The 17,469-nt window shown below is 52.9% G+C and overlaps 1 pseudogene; it reads right to left on the bottom strand.

Annotated features, from left to right (window-relative positions):
• Positions 1-53: 53 nt before the first annotated feature.
• The window catches only part of LOC132390043 (SWI/SNF-related matrix-associated actin-dependent regulator of chromatin subfamily B member 1-like), a 47,757-nt pseudogene continuing 30,341 nt past the window's right edge, over positions 54-17,469 (bottom strand).

The raw sequence follows: 17,469 nt of genomic DNA, 5'->3' as shown, positions 1-17,469 counted from the left end.
GTGTAGGATGGCCACAGAGACGCGACTGGCCGTTCTGTCCGGGACGGCCTCACCTTAATGATGACCCTCTGGTCTGTCTGCTCCTCCAGGATACTGTCCATGGGGTAGGACTCCACCTGCTGCCTGATGGCGGACGCCACGGCGGGGGACGAAGTTCAGTGGGTTCAGGTCCAGGTCGTCGCAGAGGATCTCGGCGAACATCTCTGGCGAGATCAGCTTCTCTGCAGAGGCGAGAGAGTCTTTGTCACGGAGGTGAGACACCACCCTGTCACGTCGCCTCAACTGCCTCACGTTTCCCACCTTGGGCAAACTCCCCTACCGGGCAAAAACCTGTCCCACTGCCTCTTTAACGTACCCAACAAGATTGTCTCTACCGGGCCCAATCTCCACAGATTCACCACTCTGGGAAAGGCAGTTCCTCCTTGTCCCCGTCCTAAATCCACTCGAGGCTACGTCCCTAGCGGTGGAAATGACTTCTCTGCCCCCAGCTTCCCTCCCCTCTCTCTTCCCCCAGCCCCTACTGTCACGTTCACACATGCAGTCAGTCGCCACTTCATTCGATACCTGCCCTACCCGATAAAATGGCCACTGAGTGCAGCTTCCTCGCCTTCTGGTGCCGCGACCCGCCCACTTCAAGGCCCGTCGTGCTGCGCGTTCGAAGACGCCGCTCTCTGTTGTCAGTGGTGGTGATCTGAGCTCCTGTCAGCTTGAACCTGCCCGGCCCTTCCCCTCTCACCTCTCTCCCCGACGAGGCCATCTCGCCCACAGAGCTACCGCTCACCGGACGCGTTCCGATCCTGCACGGTTCTCCGTAAACTCGAGAGGTCGCCCTGCCTGAAAATCCCGGGGGATTTCGCAGTTCCCGAGGTACTCACGCCTCCCCCTGTCACCAGCAGCCATTCCATGGTCCAAGTCACTGAGACTGCATTTCTTCCCCCGACTCTGAGCCTCCTGATCGTGCTTGATTGGCTGATTAGATACCTCGCAGTGGGTGCACAGGGGTACCTAACAGAGTGACCTTTGAGAGGATCTTTCGATGAAACTATAACACACACGAGCAGGAACAGGACATTCCGCCCATCGAGCCAGCTCAGCTCTGACGTTCATCATGGCTGATTTACTAACCCTCTTAGCCCCATTCTCCTGCATTCTCCCCATAATCTTTCACACCCTGACTAATCAAGAATCTATCAATCTCCACTATAAATATACCCAATGACTTCGCCTCCTCAATCGCCTGTGGCAATGGATTCCGCTACCCACTGGTGAAAGAAATTACTCCTCATCTCCGTTCTATATGACTCTCCACCACAGGTAACATCCTATCTGTGTCCTCTGGTCCTAGACTCCCCACTATAGGAAACATCCTCTCCACATCCACTCTATCTGTGTCCTCTGGTCCTAGACTGCCCCACTACAGGAAACATCCTCTCCACATCCACTCTATCTGTGTCCTCTGGTCCTAGACACCCCCACTACAGGAAACATCCTCTCCACATCCACTCCATCTGTGTCCTCTGGTCCTAGACTCCCCACTATAGGAAACATCCTCTCCACATCCACTCTATCTGTGTCCTCTGATCCGAGACTCACCCACTACAGGAAACATCCTCTCCACATCCACTCTATCTGTGTCCTCTGGTCCTTGACTCCCCCACTATAGGAAACATCCTCTCCACATCCACTCTATCTGTGTCCTCTGGTCCTAGACTCCCCCACTATAGGAAACATCCTCTCCACATCCACTCTATCTGTGTCCTCTGATCCGAGACTCACCCACTACAGGAAACATCCTCTCCACATCCACTCCATCTGTGTCCTCTGGTCCTAGACTCACCCACTACAGGAAACATCCTCTCCACATCAACTCTATCTGTGTCCTCTGGTCCTAGACTCCCCCACTACAGGAAACATCCTCTCCACATCCACTCTATCTGTGTCCTCTGGTCCTAGACACCCCGAATACAGGAAACATCCTCTCCACATCCACTCTATCTGTGTCCTCTGGTCCTATACTCCCTCACTACAGGAAACATCCTCTCCACATCCACTCTCTCTGTGTCCTCTGGTCCTAGACACCCCCACTACAGGAAACATCCTCTCCACATCCACTCTATCTGTGTCCTCTGGTCCTAGACACCCCGAATACAGGAAACATCCTCTCCACATCCACTCTATCTGTGTCCTCTGGTCCTATACTCCCTCACTACAGGAAACATCCTCTCCACATCCACTCTCTCTGTGTCCTCTGGTCCTAGACACCCCCACTACAGGAAACATCCTCTCCACATCCACTCTATCTGTGTCCTCTGGTCCTAGACTCCCCCACTACAGGAAACATCCTCTCCACATCCACTCTGTCTGTGTCCCCTGTTCCTAGACTCCCCCACTATAGGAAACATCCTCTCCACATCCACTCTGTCTGTGTCCTCTGGTCCTAGACTCCCCCACTATAGGAATCATCCTCTCCACATCCGCTCTATCTGTGTCCTCTTGTCCTAGACTCCCCCACTGCAGGAAACATCCTCTCCACATCCACTCTCTCTGTGTCCTCTGGTCCAAGACTCCCACACTGTAGGAAACATCCTCTCCACATCCACTCTATCTGTTTCCCCTGGTCCTAGACTCCCCCACTACAAGAAACATCCTCTCCACATCCACTCTATCTGTGTCCTCTGGTCCTAGACTCCCCCACTACAGGAAACATCCTCTCCACATCCACTCTATCTGTGTCCTCTGGTCCTAGACTCCCCCACTATAGGAAACATCCTGTCCACATCCACTCTATCTGTGTCCTCTGGTCCTAGACTCCCCCACTGTAGGAAACATCCTGTCCACATCCACTCTATCTGTGTCCTCTGGTCCTAGACCCCCCCACTACAGGAAACATCCTCTCCACATCCACTCTATCTGTGTCCTCTGGTTCCAGACTCCCCCACTATAGGAAACATCCTCTCCACATCCACTCTATCTGTGTCCTCTGGTCCTAGACTCCCCCACTACAGGAAACATCCTCTCCACATCCACTCTATCTGTGTCCTCTGGTCCTAGACCCCACTATAGGAAACATCCTCTCCACATCCACTCTATCTGTGTCCTCTGGTCCTAGACTGCCCCACTACAGGAAACATCCTCTCCACATCCACTCTATCTGTGTCCTCTGGTCCTAGACACCCCCACTACAGGAAACATCCTCTCCACATCCACTCCATCTGTGTCCTCTGGTCCTAGACTCCCCACTATAGGAAACATCCTCTCCACATCCACTCTATCTGTGTCCTCTGATCCGAGACTCACCCACTACAGGAAACATCCTCTCCACATCCACTCTATCTGTGTCCTCTGGTCCTTGACTCCCCCACTATAGGAAACATCCTCTCCACATCCACTCTATCTGTGTCCTCTGGTCCTAGACTCCCCCACTATAGGAAACATCCTCTCCACATCCACTCTATCTGTGTCCTCTGGTCCTAGACTCCCCCACTACAGGAAACATCCTCTCCACATCCACTCTATCTGTGTCCTCTGGTCCTAGACACCCCGAATACAGGAAACATCCTCTCCACATCCACTCTATCTGTGTCCTCTGGTCCTATACTCCCTCACTACAGGAAACATCCTCTCCACATCCACTCTCTCTGTGTCCTCTGGTCCTAGACACCACCACTACAGGAAACATCCTCTCCACATCCACTCTATCTGTGTCCTCTGGTCCTAGACACCCCGAATACAGGAAACATCCTCTCCACATCCACTCTATCTGTGTCCTCTGGTCCTATACTCCCTCACTACAGGAAACATCCTCTCCACATCCACTCTCTCTGTGTCCTCTGGTCCTAGACACCCCCACTACAGGAAACATCCTCTCCACATCCACTCTATCTGTGTCCTCTGGTCCTAGACTCCCCCACTACAGGAAACATCCTCTCCACATCCACTCTGTCTGTGTCCCCTGTTCCTAGACTCCCCCACTATAGGAAACATCCTCTCCACATCCACTCTGTCTGTGTCCTCTGGTCCTAGACTCCCCCACTATAGGAATCATCCTCTCCACATCCGCTCTATCTGTGTCCTCTTGTCCTAGACTCCCCCACTGCAGGAAACATCCTCTCCACATCCACTCTCTCTGTGTCCTCTGGTCCAAGACTCCCACACTGTAGGAAACATCCTCTCCACATCCACTCTATCTGTTTCCCCTGGTCCTAGACTCCCCCACTACAAGAAACATCCTCTCCACATCCACTCTATCTGTGTCCTCTGGTCCTAGACTCCCCCACTACAGGAAACATCCTCTCCACATCCACTCTATCTGTGTCCTCTGGTCCTAGACTCCCCCACTATAGGAAACATCCTGTCCACATCCACTCTATCTGTGTCCTCTGGTCCTAGACTCCCCCACTGTAGGAAACATCCTGTCCACATCCACTCTATCTGTGTCCTCTGGTCCTAGACCCCCCCACTACAGGAAACATCCTCTCCACATCCACTCTATCTGTGTCCTCTGGTTCCAGACTCCCCCACTATAGGAAACATCCTCTCCACATCCACTCTATCTGTGTCCTCTGGTCCTAGACTCCCCCACTACAGGAAACATCCTCTCCACATCCACTCTATCTGTGTCCTCTGGTCCTAGACTCCCCCACTATAGGAAACATCCTCTCCACATCCACTCTATCTGTGTCCTCTGGTCCTAGACCCCCCCACTATAGGAAACATCCTCTCCACATCCACTCTATCTGTGTCCTCTGGTCCTAGACTCCCCCACTACAGGAAACATCCTCTCCACATCCACTCTATCTGTGTCCTCTGGTCCTAGACCCCCCCACTACAGGAAACATCCTCTCCACATCCACTCTATCTGTGTCCTCTGGTCCTAGACTCCCCCACTACAGGAAACATCCTCTCCACATCCACTCTATCTGTGTCCTCTGGTCCTAGACACCCCACTATATGAAACATCCTCTCCACATCCACTCTATCAGTGTCCTCTGGTCCTAGACTCCCCCACTATGGGAAACATCCTCTCCACATCCACTCTATCAGTGTCCTCTGGTCCTAGACTCCCCCAGTACAGGAAACATCCTCTCCACATCCACTCTATCTGTGTCCTCTGGACCTAGACTCCCCGACTACAGGAAACATCCTCTCCACATCCACTCTATCTGTGTCCTCTGGTCCTAGACTCCCCCACTATAGGAAACATCCTCTCCACATCCACTCTATCTGTGTCCTCTGGTCCTAGACTCCCCCACTATAGAAAACATCCTCTCCACATCCACTCTATCTGTGTCCTCTGGTCCTAGACACCCCACTACAGGAAACATCCTCTCCACATCCACTGTATCTGTGTCCTCTGGTCCTAGACTCCCCCACTATAGGAAACATCCTCTCCACATCCACTCTATCTGTGTCCTCTGGTCCTAGACTCCCCCACTATAGGAAACATCCTCTCCACATCCATTCAATCAGTGTCCTCTGGTCCTAGACTCCCCCACTACAGGAAACATCCTCTCCACATCCACTCTATCTGTGTCCTCTGATCCTAGACTCCCCCACTACAGGAAACATCCTCTCCACATCCACTCTATCTGTGTCCTCTGATGCCAGACTCCCCCACTACAGGAAACATCCACTCCACATCCACTCTATCTATGTCCTCTGGTCCCAGACTCCCCACTATAGGAAACATCCTCTCCACATCCACTCTATCTGTGTCCTCTGGTCCCAGACTCCCCCACTACAGGAAACATCCTCTCCACATCCACTCCATCTGTGTCCTCTGGTCCCAGACTCCCCCACTACAGGAAACATCCTCTCCACATCCACTGTATCTGTGTCCTCTGGTCCTAGACTCCCCCACTACAGGAAACATCCTCTCCACATCCACTCTATCTGTGTCCGCTGGTCCTAGACTCCCCCACTACAGGAAACATCCTCTCCACATCCACTGTATCTGTGTCCTCTGGTCCTAGACTCCCCCACTACAGGAAACATCCTCTCCACATCCACTCTATCTGTGTCCTCTGGTCCTAGACTCCCCCATTATAGGAAACATCCTCTCCACATCCACTCTATCTGTGTCCTCTGGTCCTATACTCCCTCACTACAGGAAACATCCTCTCCACATCCACTCTCTCTGTGTCCTCTGGTCCTAGACACCCCCACTACAGGAAACATCCTCTCCACATCCACTCTATCTGTGTCCTCTGGTCCTAGACTCCCCCACTACAGGAAACATCCTCTCCACATCCACTCTGTCTGTGTCCCCTGTTCCTAGACTCCCCCACTATAGGAAACATCCTCTCCACATCCACTCTGTCTGTGTCCTCTGGTCCTAGACTCCCCCACTATAGGAATCATCCTCTCCACATCCGCTCTATCTGTGTCCTCTTGTCCTAGACTCCCCCACTGCAGGAAACATCCTCTCCACATCCACTCTCTCTGTGTCCTCTGGTCCAAGACTCCCCCACTGTAGGAAACATCCTCTCCACATCCACTCTATCTGTTTCCCCTGGTCCTAGACTCCCCCACTACAGGAAACATCCTCTCCACATCCACTCTATCTGTGTCCTCTGGTCCTAGACTCCCCCACTATAGGAAACATCCTGTCCACATCCACTCTATCTGTGTCCTCTGGTCCTAGACTCCCCCACTGTAGGAAACATCCTGTCCACATCCACTCTATCTGTGTCCTCTGGTCCTAGACCCCCCCACTACAGGAAACATCCTCTCCACATCCACTCTATCTGTGTCCTCTGGTTCCAGACTCCCCCACTATAGGAAACATCCTCTCCACATCCACTCTATCTGTGTCCTCTGGTCCTAGACTCCCCCACTACAGGAAACATCCTCTCCACATCCACTCTATCTGTGTCCTCTGGTCCTAGACTCCCCCACTACAGGAAACATCCTCTCCACATCCACTCTGTCTGTGTCCCCTGTTCCTAGACTCCCCCACTATAGGAAACATCCTCTCCACATCCACTCTGTCTGTGTCCTCTGGTCCTAGACTCCCCCACTATAGGAATCATCCTCTCCACATCCGCTCTATCTGTGTCCTCTTGTCCTAGACTCCCCCACTGCAGGAAACATCCTCTCCACATCCACTCTCTCTGTGTCCTCTGGTCCAAGACTCCCCCACTGTAGGAAACATCCTCTCCACATCCACTCTATCTGTTTCCCCTGGTCCTAGACTCCCCCACTACAGGAAACATCCTCTCCACATCCACTCTATCTGTGTCCTCTGGTCCTAGACTCCCCCACTATAGGAAACATCCTGTCCACATCCACTCTATCTGTGTCCTCTGGTCCTAGACTCCCCCACTGTAGGAAACATCCTGTCCACATCCACTCTATCTGTGTCCTCTGGTCCTAGACCCCCCCACTACAGGAAACATCCTCTCCACATCCACTCTATCTGTGTCCTCTGGTTCCAGACTCCCCCACTATAGGAAACATCCTCTCCACATCCACTCTATCTGTGTCCTCTGGTCCTAGACTCCCCCACTACAGGAAACATCCTCTCCACATCCACTCTATCTGTGTCCTCTGGTCCTAGACTCCCCCACTACAGGAAACATCCTCTCCACATCCACTCTATCTGTGTCCTCTGGTCCTAGACCCCCCCACTACAGGAAACATCCTCTCCACATCCACTCTATCTGTGTCCTCTGGTCCTAGACTCCCCCACTACAGGAAACATCCTCTCCACATCCACTCTATCTGTCTCCTCTGGTCCTAGACACCCCACTATATGAAACATTCTCTCCACATCCACTCTATCAGTGTCCTCTGGTCCTAGACTCCCCCACTATGGGAAACATCCTCTCCACATCCACTCTATCAGTGTCCTCTGGTCCTAGACTCCCCCAGTACAGGAAACATCCTCTCCACATCCACTCTATCTGTGTCCTCTGGACCTAGACTCCCCGACTACAGGAAACATCCTCTCCACATCCACTCTATCTGTGTCCTCTGGTCCTAGACTCCCCCACTATAGGAAACATCCTCTCCACATCCACTCTATCTGTGTCCTCTGGTCCTAGACTCCCCCACTATAGAAAACATCCTCTCCACATCCACTCTATCTGTGTCCTCTGGTCCTAGACACCCCACTACAGGAAACATCCTCTCCACATCCACTGTATCTGTGTCCTCTGGTCCTAGACTCCCCCACTATAGGAAACATCCTCTCCACATCCACTCTATCTGTGTCCTCTGGTCCTAGACTCCCCCACTATAGGAAACATCCTCTCCACATCCATTCAATCAGTGTCCTCTGGTCCTAGACTCCCCCACTACAGGAAACATCCTCTCCACATCCACTCTATCTGTGTCCTCTGATCCTAGACTCCCCCACTACAGGAAACATCCTCTCCACATCCACTCTATCTGTGTCCTCTGGTCCCAGACTCCCCCACTACAGGAAACATCCACTCCACATCCACTCTATCTATGCCCTCTGGTCCCAGACTCCCCACTATAGGAAACATCCTCTCCACATCCACTCTATCTGTGTCCTCTGGTCCCAGACTCCCCCACTACAGGAAACATCCTCTCCACATCCACTCCATCTGTGTCCTCTGGTCCCAGACTCCCCCACTGCAGGAAACATCCTCTCCACATCCACTCTCTCTGTGTCCTCTGGTCCAAGACTCCCACACTGTAGGAAACATCCTCTCCACATCCACTCTATCTGTTTCCCCTGGTCCTAGACTCCCCCACTACAAGAAACATCCTCTCCACATCCACTCTATCTGTGTCCTCTGGTCCTAGACTCCCCCACTACAGGAAACATCCTCTCCACATCCACTCTATCTGTGTCCTCTGGTCCTAGACTCCCCCACTATAGGAAACATCCTGTCCACATCCACTCTATCTGTGTCCTCTGGTCCTAGACTCCCCCACTGTAGGAAACATCCTGTCCACATCCACTCTATCTGTGTCCTCTGGTCCTAGACCCCCCCACTACAGGAAACATCCTCTCCACATCCACTCTATCTGTGTCCTCTGGTTCCAGACTCCCCCACTATAGGAAACATCCTCTCCACATCCACTCTATCTGTGTCCTCTGGTCCTAGACTCCCCCACTACAGGAAACATCCTCTCCACATCCACTCTATCTGTGTCCTCTGGTCCTAGACTCCCCCACTATAGGAAACATCCTCTCCACATCCACTCTATCTGTGTCCTCTGGTCCTAGACCCCCCCACTATAGGAAACATCCTCTCCACATCCACTCTATCTGTGTCCTCTGGTCCTAGACTCCCCCACTACAGGAAACATCCTCTCCACATCCACTCTATCTGTGTCCTCTGGTCCTAGACCCCCCCACTACAGGAAACATCCTCTCCACATCCACTCTATCTGTGTCCTCTGGTCCTAGACTCCCCCACTACAGGAAACATCCTCTCCACATCCACTCTATCTGTGTCCTCTGGTCCTAGACACCCCACTATATGAAACATCCTCTCCACATCCACTCTATCAGTGTCCTCTGGTCCTAGACTCCCCCACTATGGGAAACATCCTCTCCACATCCACTCTATCAGTGTCCTCTGGTCCTAGACTCCCCCAGTACAGGAAACATCCTCTCCACATCCACTCTATCTGTGTCCTCTGGACCTAGACTCCCCGACTACAGGAAACATCCTCTCCACATCCACTCTATCTGTGTCCTCTGGTCCTAGACTCCCCCACTATAGGAAACATCCTCTCCACATCCACTCTATCTGTGTCCTCTGGTCCTAGACTCCCCCACTATAGAAAACATCCTCTCCACATCCACTCTATCTGTGTCCTCTGGTCCTAGACACCCCACTACAGGAAACATCCTCTCCACATCCACTGTATCTGTGTCCTCTGGTCCTAGACTCCCCCACTATAGGAAACATCCTCTCCACATCCACTCTATCTGTGTCCTCTGGTCCTAGACTCCCCCACTATAGGAAACATCCTCTCCACATCCATTCAATCAGTGTCCTCTGGTCCTAGACTCCCCCACTACAGGAAACATCCTCTCCACATCCACTCTATCTGTGTCCTCTGATCCTAGACTCCCCCACTACAGGAAACATCCTCTCCACATCCACTCTATCTGTGTCCTCTGATGCCAGACTCCCCCACTACAGGAAACATCCACTCCACATCCACTCTATCTATGTCCTCTGGTCCCAGACTCCCCACTATAGGAAACATACTCTCCACATCCACTCTATCTGTGTCCTCTGGTCCCAGACTCCCCCACTACAGGAAACATCCTCTCCACATCCACTCCATCTGTGTCCTCTGGTCCCAGACTCCCCCACTACAGGAAACATCCTCTCCACATCCACTGTATCTGTGTCCTCTGGTCCTAGACTCCCCCACTACAGGAAACATCCTCTCCACATCCACTCTATCTGTGTCCTCTGGTCCTAGACTCCCCCACTACAGGAAACATCCTCTCCACATCCACTGTATCTGTGTCCTCTGGTCCTAGACTCCCCCACTACAGGAAACATCCTCTCCACATCCACTCTATCTGTGTCCTCTGGTCCTAGACTCCCCCATTATAGGAAACATCCTCTCCACATCCACTCTATCTGTGTCCTCTGGTCCTATACTCCCTCACTACAGGAAACATCCTCTCCACATCCACTCTCTCTGTGTCCTCTGGTCCTAGACACCCCCACTACAGGAAACATCCTCTCCACATCCACTCTATCTGTGTCCTCTGGTCCTAGACTCCCCCACTACAGGAAACATCCTCTCCACATCCACTCTGTCTGTGTCCCCTGTTCCTAGACTCCCCCACTATAGGAAACATCCTCTCCACATCCACTCTGTCTGTGTCCTCTGGTCCTAGACTCCCCCACTATAGGAATCATCCTCTCCACATCCGCTCTATCTGTGTCCTCTTGTCCTAGACTCCCCCACTGCAGGAAACATCCTCTCCACATCCACTCTCTCTGTGTCCTCTGGTCCAAGACTCCCCCACTGTAGGAAACATCCTCTCCACATCCACTCTATCTGTTTCCCCTGGTCCTAGACTCCCCCACTACAAGAAACATCCTCTCCACATCCACTCTATCTGTGTCCTCTGGTCCTAGACTCCCCCACTACAGGAAACATCCTCTCCACATCCACTCTATCTGTGTCCTCTGGTCCTAGACTCCCCCACTATAGGAAACATCCTGTCCACATCCACTCTATCTGTGTCCTCTGGTCCTAGACTCCCCCACTGTAGGAAACATCCTGTCCACATCCACTCTATCTGTGTCCTCTGGTCCTAGACCCCCCCACTACAGGAAACATCCTCTCCACATCCACTCTATCTGTGTCCTCTGGTTCCAGACTCCCCCACTATAGGAAACATCCTCTCCACATCCACTCTATCTGTGTCCTCTGGTCCTAGACTCCCCCACTACAGGAAACATCCTCTCCACATCCACTCTATCTGTGTCCTCTGGTCCTAGACTCCCCCACTACAGGAAACATTCTCTCCACATCCACTCTATCTGTGTCCTCTGGTCCTAGACTCCCCCACTACAGGAAACATCCTCTCCACATCCACTCTATCTGTGTCCTCTGGTCCTAGACCCCCCCACTACAGGAAACATCCTCTCCACATCCACTCTATCTGTGTCCTCTGGTCCTAGACTCCCCCACTACAGGAAACATCCTCTCCACATCCACTCTATCTGTCTCCTCTGGTCCTAGACACCCCACTATATGAAACATTCTCTCCACATCCACTCTATCAGTGTCCTCTGGTCCTAGACTCCCCCACTATGGGAAACATCCTCTCCACATCCACTCTATCAGTGTCCTCTGGTCCTAGACTCCCCCAGTACAGGAAACATCCTCTCCACATCCACTCTATCTGTGTCCTCTGGACCTAGACTCCCCGACTACAGGAAACATCCTCTCCACATCCACTCTATCTGTGTCCTCTGGTCCTAGACTCCCCCACTATAGTAAACATCCTCTCCACATCCACTCTATCTGTGTCCTCTGGTCCTAGACTCCCCCACTATAGAAAACATCCTCTCCACATCCACTCTATCTGTGTCCTCTGGTCCTAGACACCCCACTACAGGAAACATCCTCTCCACATCCACTGTATCTGTGTCCTCTGGTCCTAGACTCCCCCACTATAGGAAACATCCTCTCCACATCCACTCTATCTGTGTCCTCTGGTCCTAGACTCCCCCACTATAGGAAACATCCTCTCCACATCCATTCAATCAGTGTCCTCTGGTCCTAGACTCCCCCACTACAGGAAACATCCTCTCCACATCCACTCTATCTGTGTCCTCTGATCCTAGACTCCCCCACTACAGGAAACATCCTCTCCACATCCACTCTATCTGTGTCCTCTGGTCCCAGACTCCCCCACTACAGGAAACATCCACTCCACATCCACTCTATCTATGCCCTCTGGTCCCAGACTCCCCACTATAGGAAACATCCTCTCCACATCCACTCTATCTGTGTCCTCTGGTCCCAGACTCCCCCACTACAGGAAACATCCTCTCCACATCCACTCCATCTGTGTCCTCTGGTCCCAGACTCCCCCACTACAGGAAACATCCTCTCCACATCCACTGTATCTGTGTCCTCTGGTCCTAGACTCCCCCACTACAGGAAACATCCTCTCCACATCCACTCTATCTGTGTCCTCTGGTCCTAGACTCCCCCACTACAGGAAACATCCTCTCCACATCCACTCTATCTGTGTCCTCTGGTCCTAGACTCCCCGACTACAGGAAACATCCTCTCCACATCCACTCTATCTGTGTCCTCTGGTCCTAGACTCCCCCACTATAGGAAACATCCTCTCCACATCCACTCTATCTGTGTCCTCTGGTCCTAGACTCCCCCACTATAGAAAACATCCTCTCCACATCCACTCTATCTGTGTCCTCTGGTCCTAGACACCCCACTACAGGAAACATCCTCTCCACATCCACTGTATCTGTGTCCTCTGGTCCTAGACTCCCCCACTATAGGAAACATCCTCTCCACATCCACTCTATCTGTGTCCTCTGGTCCTAGACTCCCCCACTATAGGAAACATCCTCTCCACATCCATTCAATCAGTGTCCTCTGGTCCTAGACTCCCCCACTACAGGAAACATCCTCTCCACATCCACTCTATCTGTGTCCTCTGATCCTAGACTCCCCCACTACAGGAAACATCCTCTCCACATCCACTCTATCTGTGTCCTCTGGTCCCAGACTCCCCCACTACAGGCAACATCCACTCCACATCCACTCTATCTATGTCCTCTGGTCCCAGACTCCCCACTATAGGAAACATCCTCTCCACATCCACTCTATCTGTGTCCTCTGGTCCCAGACTCCCCCACTACAGGAAACATCCTCTCCACATCCACTCCATCTGTGTCCTCTGGTCCCAGACTCCCCCACTACAGGAAACATCCTCTCCACATCCACTGTATCTGTGTCCTCTGGTCCTAGACTCCCCCACTACAGGAAACATCCTCTCCACATCCACTCTATCTGTGTCCTCTGGTCCTAGACTCCCCCACTACAGGAAACATCCTCTCCACATCCACTCTATCTGTGTCCTCTGGTCCTAGACTCCCCCACTACAGGAAACATCCTCTCCACATCCACTCTATCTGTGTCCTCTGGTCCTAGACTCCCCCATTATAGGAAACATCCTCTCCACATCCACTGTATCTGTGTCCTCTGGTCCTAGACTCCCCCACTACAGTAAACACCCTCTCCACATCCACTCTATCTGTGTCCTCTGGTTCTAGACTCCCCCACTACAGTAAACACCCTCTCCACATCCACTCTATCTGTGTCCTCTGGTCCTAGACTCCCCCACTACAGGAAACATCCTCTCCACATCCACTCTATCTGTGTCCTCTGGTCCTAGACTCCCCCACTACAGGAAACATCCTCTCCACATCCACTCTATCTGTGTCTTCTGGTTCTAGACTCACCCACTACAGGAAACATCCTCTCCACATCCACTCTATCTGTGTCCTCTGGTCCCAGACTCCCCCACTATAGGAAACATCGTCTCCTCATCCACTCTATCTGTGTCCTCTGGTCCCAGACTCACCCACTACAGGAAACATCCTCTCCACATCCACTCTATCTGTGTCCTCTGGTCCTAGGCTCCCCCACTATAGGAAACATCCTCTCCACATCCACTCTATCTGTGCCCTCTGGTCCTAGACTCCCCCATTACAGGAAATATCCTCTCCACATCCACTCTATCTGTGCCCTCTGGTCCTAGACTCCCCCACTATAGGAAACATCCTCTCCACATCCACTCTATCTGTGTCCTCTGGTCCTAGACTCCCCCACTATAGGAAACATCCTCTCCACATCCACTCTATCTGTGTCCTCTGGTCCTAGACTCCCCCACTACAGGTAACATCCTCTCCACATCCACTCTATCAGTGTCCTCTGGTCCCAGACTCCCCCACTACAGGAAACATCCTCTCCACATCCACTCTATCTGTGTCCTCTGGTCCTAGACTCCCACACTACAGGAAACATCCTCTCCACATCCACTCTATCTGTGTCCTCTGGTCCTAGACTCCCCCACTATAGGAAACATCCTCTCCACATCCATTCAATCAGTGTCCTCTGGTCCTAGACTCCCCCACTACAGGAAACATCCACTCCACATCCACTCTATCTATGTCCTCTGGTCCCAGACTCCCCACTATAGGAAACATCCTCTCCACATCCACTGTATCTGTGTCCTCTGGTCCCAGACTCCCCCACTACAGGAAACATCCTCTCCACATCCACTCCATCTGTGTCCTCTGGTCCCAGACTCCCCCACTACAGGAAACATCCTCTCCACATCCACTCCATCTGTGTCCTCTGGTCCTAGACTCCCCCACTACAGGAAACATCCTCTCCACATCCACTCTATCTGTGTCCTCTGGTCCTAGACTCCCCCACTACAGGAAACATCCTCTCCACATCCACTCTATCTGTGTCCTCTGGTCCTAGACTCCCCCATTATAGGAAACATCCTCTCCACATCCACTGTATCTGTGTCCTCTGGTCCTAGACTCCCCCACTACAGTAAACACCCTCTCCACATCCACTCTATCTGTGTCCTCTGGTCCTAGACTCCCCCACTACAGGAAACATCCTCTCCACATCCACTCTATCTGTGTCCTCTGGTCCTAGACTCCCCCACTACAGGAAACATCCTCTCCACATCCACTCTATCTGTGTCTTCTGGTTCTAGACTCACCCACTACAGGAAACATCCTCTCCACATCCACTCTATCTGTGTCCTCTGGTCCCAGACTCCCCCACTATAGGAAACATCGTCTCCTCATCCACTCTATCTGTGTCCTCTGGTCCCAGACTCACCCACTACAGGAAATATCCTCTCCACATCCACTCTATCTGTGTCCTCTGGTCCTAGACTCCCCCACTATAGGAAACATCCTCTCCACATCCACTCTATCTGTGTCCTCTGGTCCTAGACTCCCCCACTATAGGAAACATCCTCTCCACATCCACTCTATCTGTGCCCTCTGGTCCTAGACTCCCCCATTACAGGAAATATCCTCTCCACATCCACTCTATCTGTGTCCTCTGGTCATAGACTCCCCCACTACAGGAAACATCCTCTCCACATCCACTCTATCTGTGTCCTCTGGTCCTAGACTCCCCCACTACAGGTAACATCCTCTCCACATCCACTCTATCAGTGTCCTCTGGTCCCAGACTCCCCCACTACAGGAAACTTCCTCTCCACATCCACTCTATCTGTGTCCTCTGGACCTAGACTCCCCCACTACAGGAAACATCCTCTCCACATCCACTCTATCAGTGTCCTCTGGTCCTAGACTCCCCCACTACAGGAAACATCCTATCCACATCCACTCTGTCTGTGTCCTCTGGTCCTAGACTCCCCTACTACAGGAAACATCCTCTCCACATCCACTCTATCTGTGTCCTCTGGTCCTAGACTCCACCACTACAGGAAACATCCTCTCCACATCCACTCTATCTGTGTCCTCTGGTCCTAGACTCCCCGACTACAGGAAACATCCTCTCCACATCCACTCTATCTGTGTCCTCTGGTCCTAGACTCCCCCACTACAGTAAACATCCTCTCCACATCCACTCTATCTGTGTCCTCTGGTCCTAGACTCCCCCACTATAGGAAACATCCTCTCCACATCCACTCTATCTGTGTCCTCTGGTCCTAGACTCCCCCACTATAGGAAACATCCTCTCCACATCCACTCTATCTGTGTCCTCTGGTCCTAGACTCCCCCACTACAGGAAATATCCTCTCCACATCCACTCTATCTGTGCCCTCTGGTCCTAGACTCCACCACTACAGGAAACATCCTCTCCACATCCACTCTATCTGTGTCCTCTGGTCCTAGACTCCCCCACTACAGTAAACATCCTCTCCACGGTACCGTTCATGTTCCAGGTGAAGGTGTCGCGCAGCTTCTGCCCGTCGATCTCCATGTCCAGCCGGATCGGGACGAGGAGCTCGGGCTGGGCGGCGTTCTCATGGATGACCGCTGGGTCGTGGTCGTCGAAGCTGCCCGGGAGAGAACGGGGAAGCCATGACGCCCTTCCGACCGTCTCGCCCTCCCATCCCCGCCCCCACCCCGTCTCGCCCTCCCATCCCCGCCCCCACCCCGTCTCGCCCTCCCATCCCCGCCCCCACCCCGTCTCGCCCTCCCATCCCCGCCCCCACCCCGTCTCACCCTCCCATCCCCGCCCCCACCCCGTCTCGCCCTCCCATCCCCGCCCCCACCCCGTCTCGCCCTCCCATCCCCGTCCCCACCCCGTCTCGCCCTCCCATCCCCGCCCCCACCCCGTCTCGCCCTCCCATCCCCGCCCCCACCCCGTCTCGCCCTCCCATCCCCGCCCCCACCCCGGCTCGCCCTCCCATCCCCGCCCCCACCCCGTCTCGCCCTCCCTATAAAGACCTAGAAGGATTACAAAAGGTTTAAACATAAGGAGCAACACCCACAAAATGCTGGTGGAACACAGCAGGCCAGGCAGCGTCTATAGGGAGAAGCACTGTCGACGTTTCCAGCGCACGTGGTGCTCCCGGTGTGGACTCTTATATATTGGTGAGACCCGATGCAGTCTGGGAGACCGTTCCGCTGAACACCTACGCTCGGTCCGCCAGAGAAAGCAGGATCTCCCTGTGGCCACACATTTTAATTCCACGTCCCATTCCCATTCTGATATGTCTATCCAGGGCCTCCTCTACTGTCAAGATGAAGCCACACTCAGGTTGGAGGAACAACACCTTATATACCGGCTGGGTAGCCCCCAACCTGATGGCATGAACATTGACTTCCCGAACTTCCATTAATGCCCCTCCTCCCCTTCTTACCCCATCCCTGACATATTTAGTTGTTTGTTTTTTCCTCTCTCTGCCCATCACTCTGCCTGTTCTCCATCTCCATCTGGTGCTCCCCCTCCCCCTTTCTTTCTCCC

This window comes from Hypanus sabinus, unplaced genomic scaffold, assembly GCF_030144855.1.
Source record: "Hypanus sabinus isolate sHypSab1 unplaced genomic scaffold, sHypSab1.hap1 scaffold_749, whole genome shotgun sequence".
NCBI lineage: Eukaryota > Metazoa > Chordata > Chondrichthyes > Myliobatiformes > Dasyatidae > Hypanus > Hypanus sabinus.
This window is presented reverse-complemented; position numbering and strand designations above follow the sequence as displayed.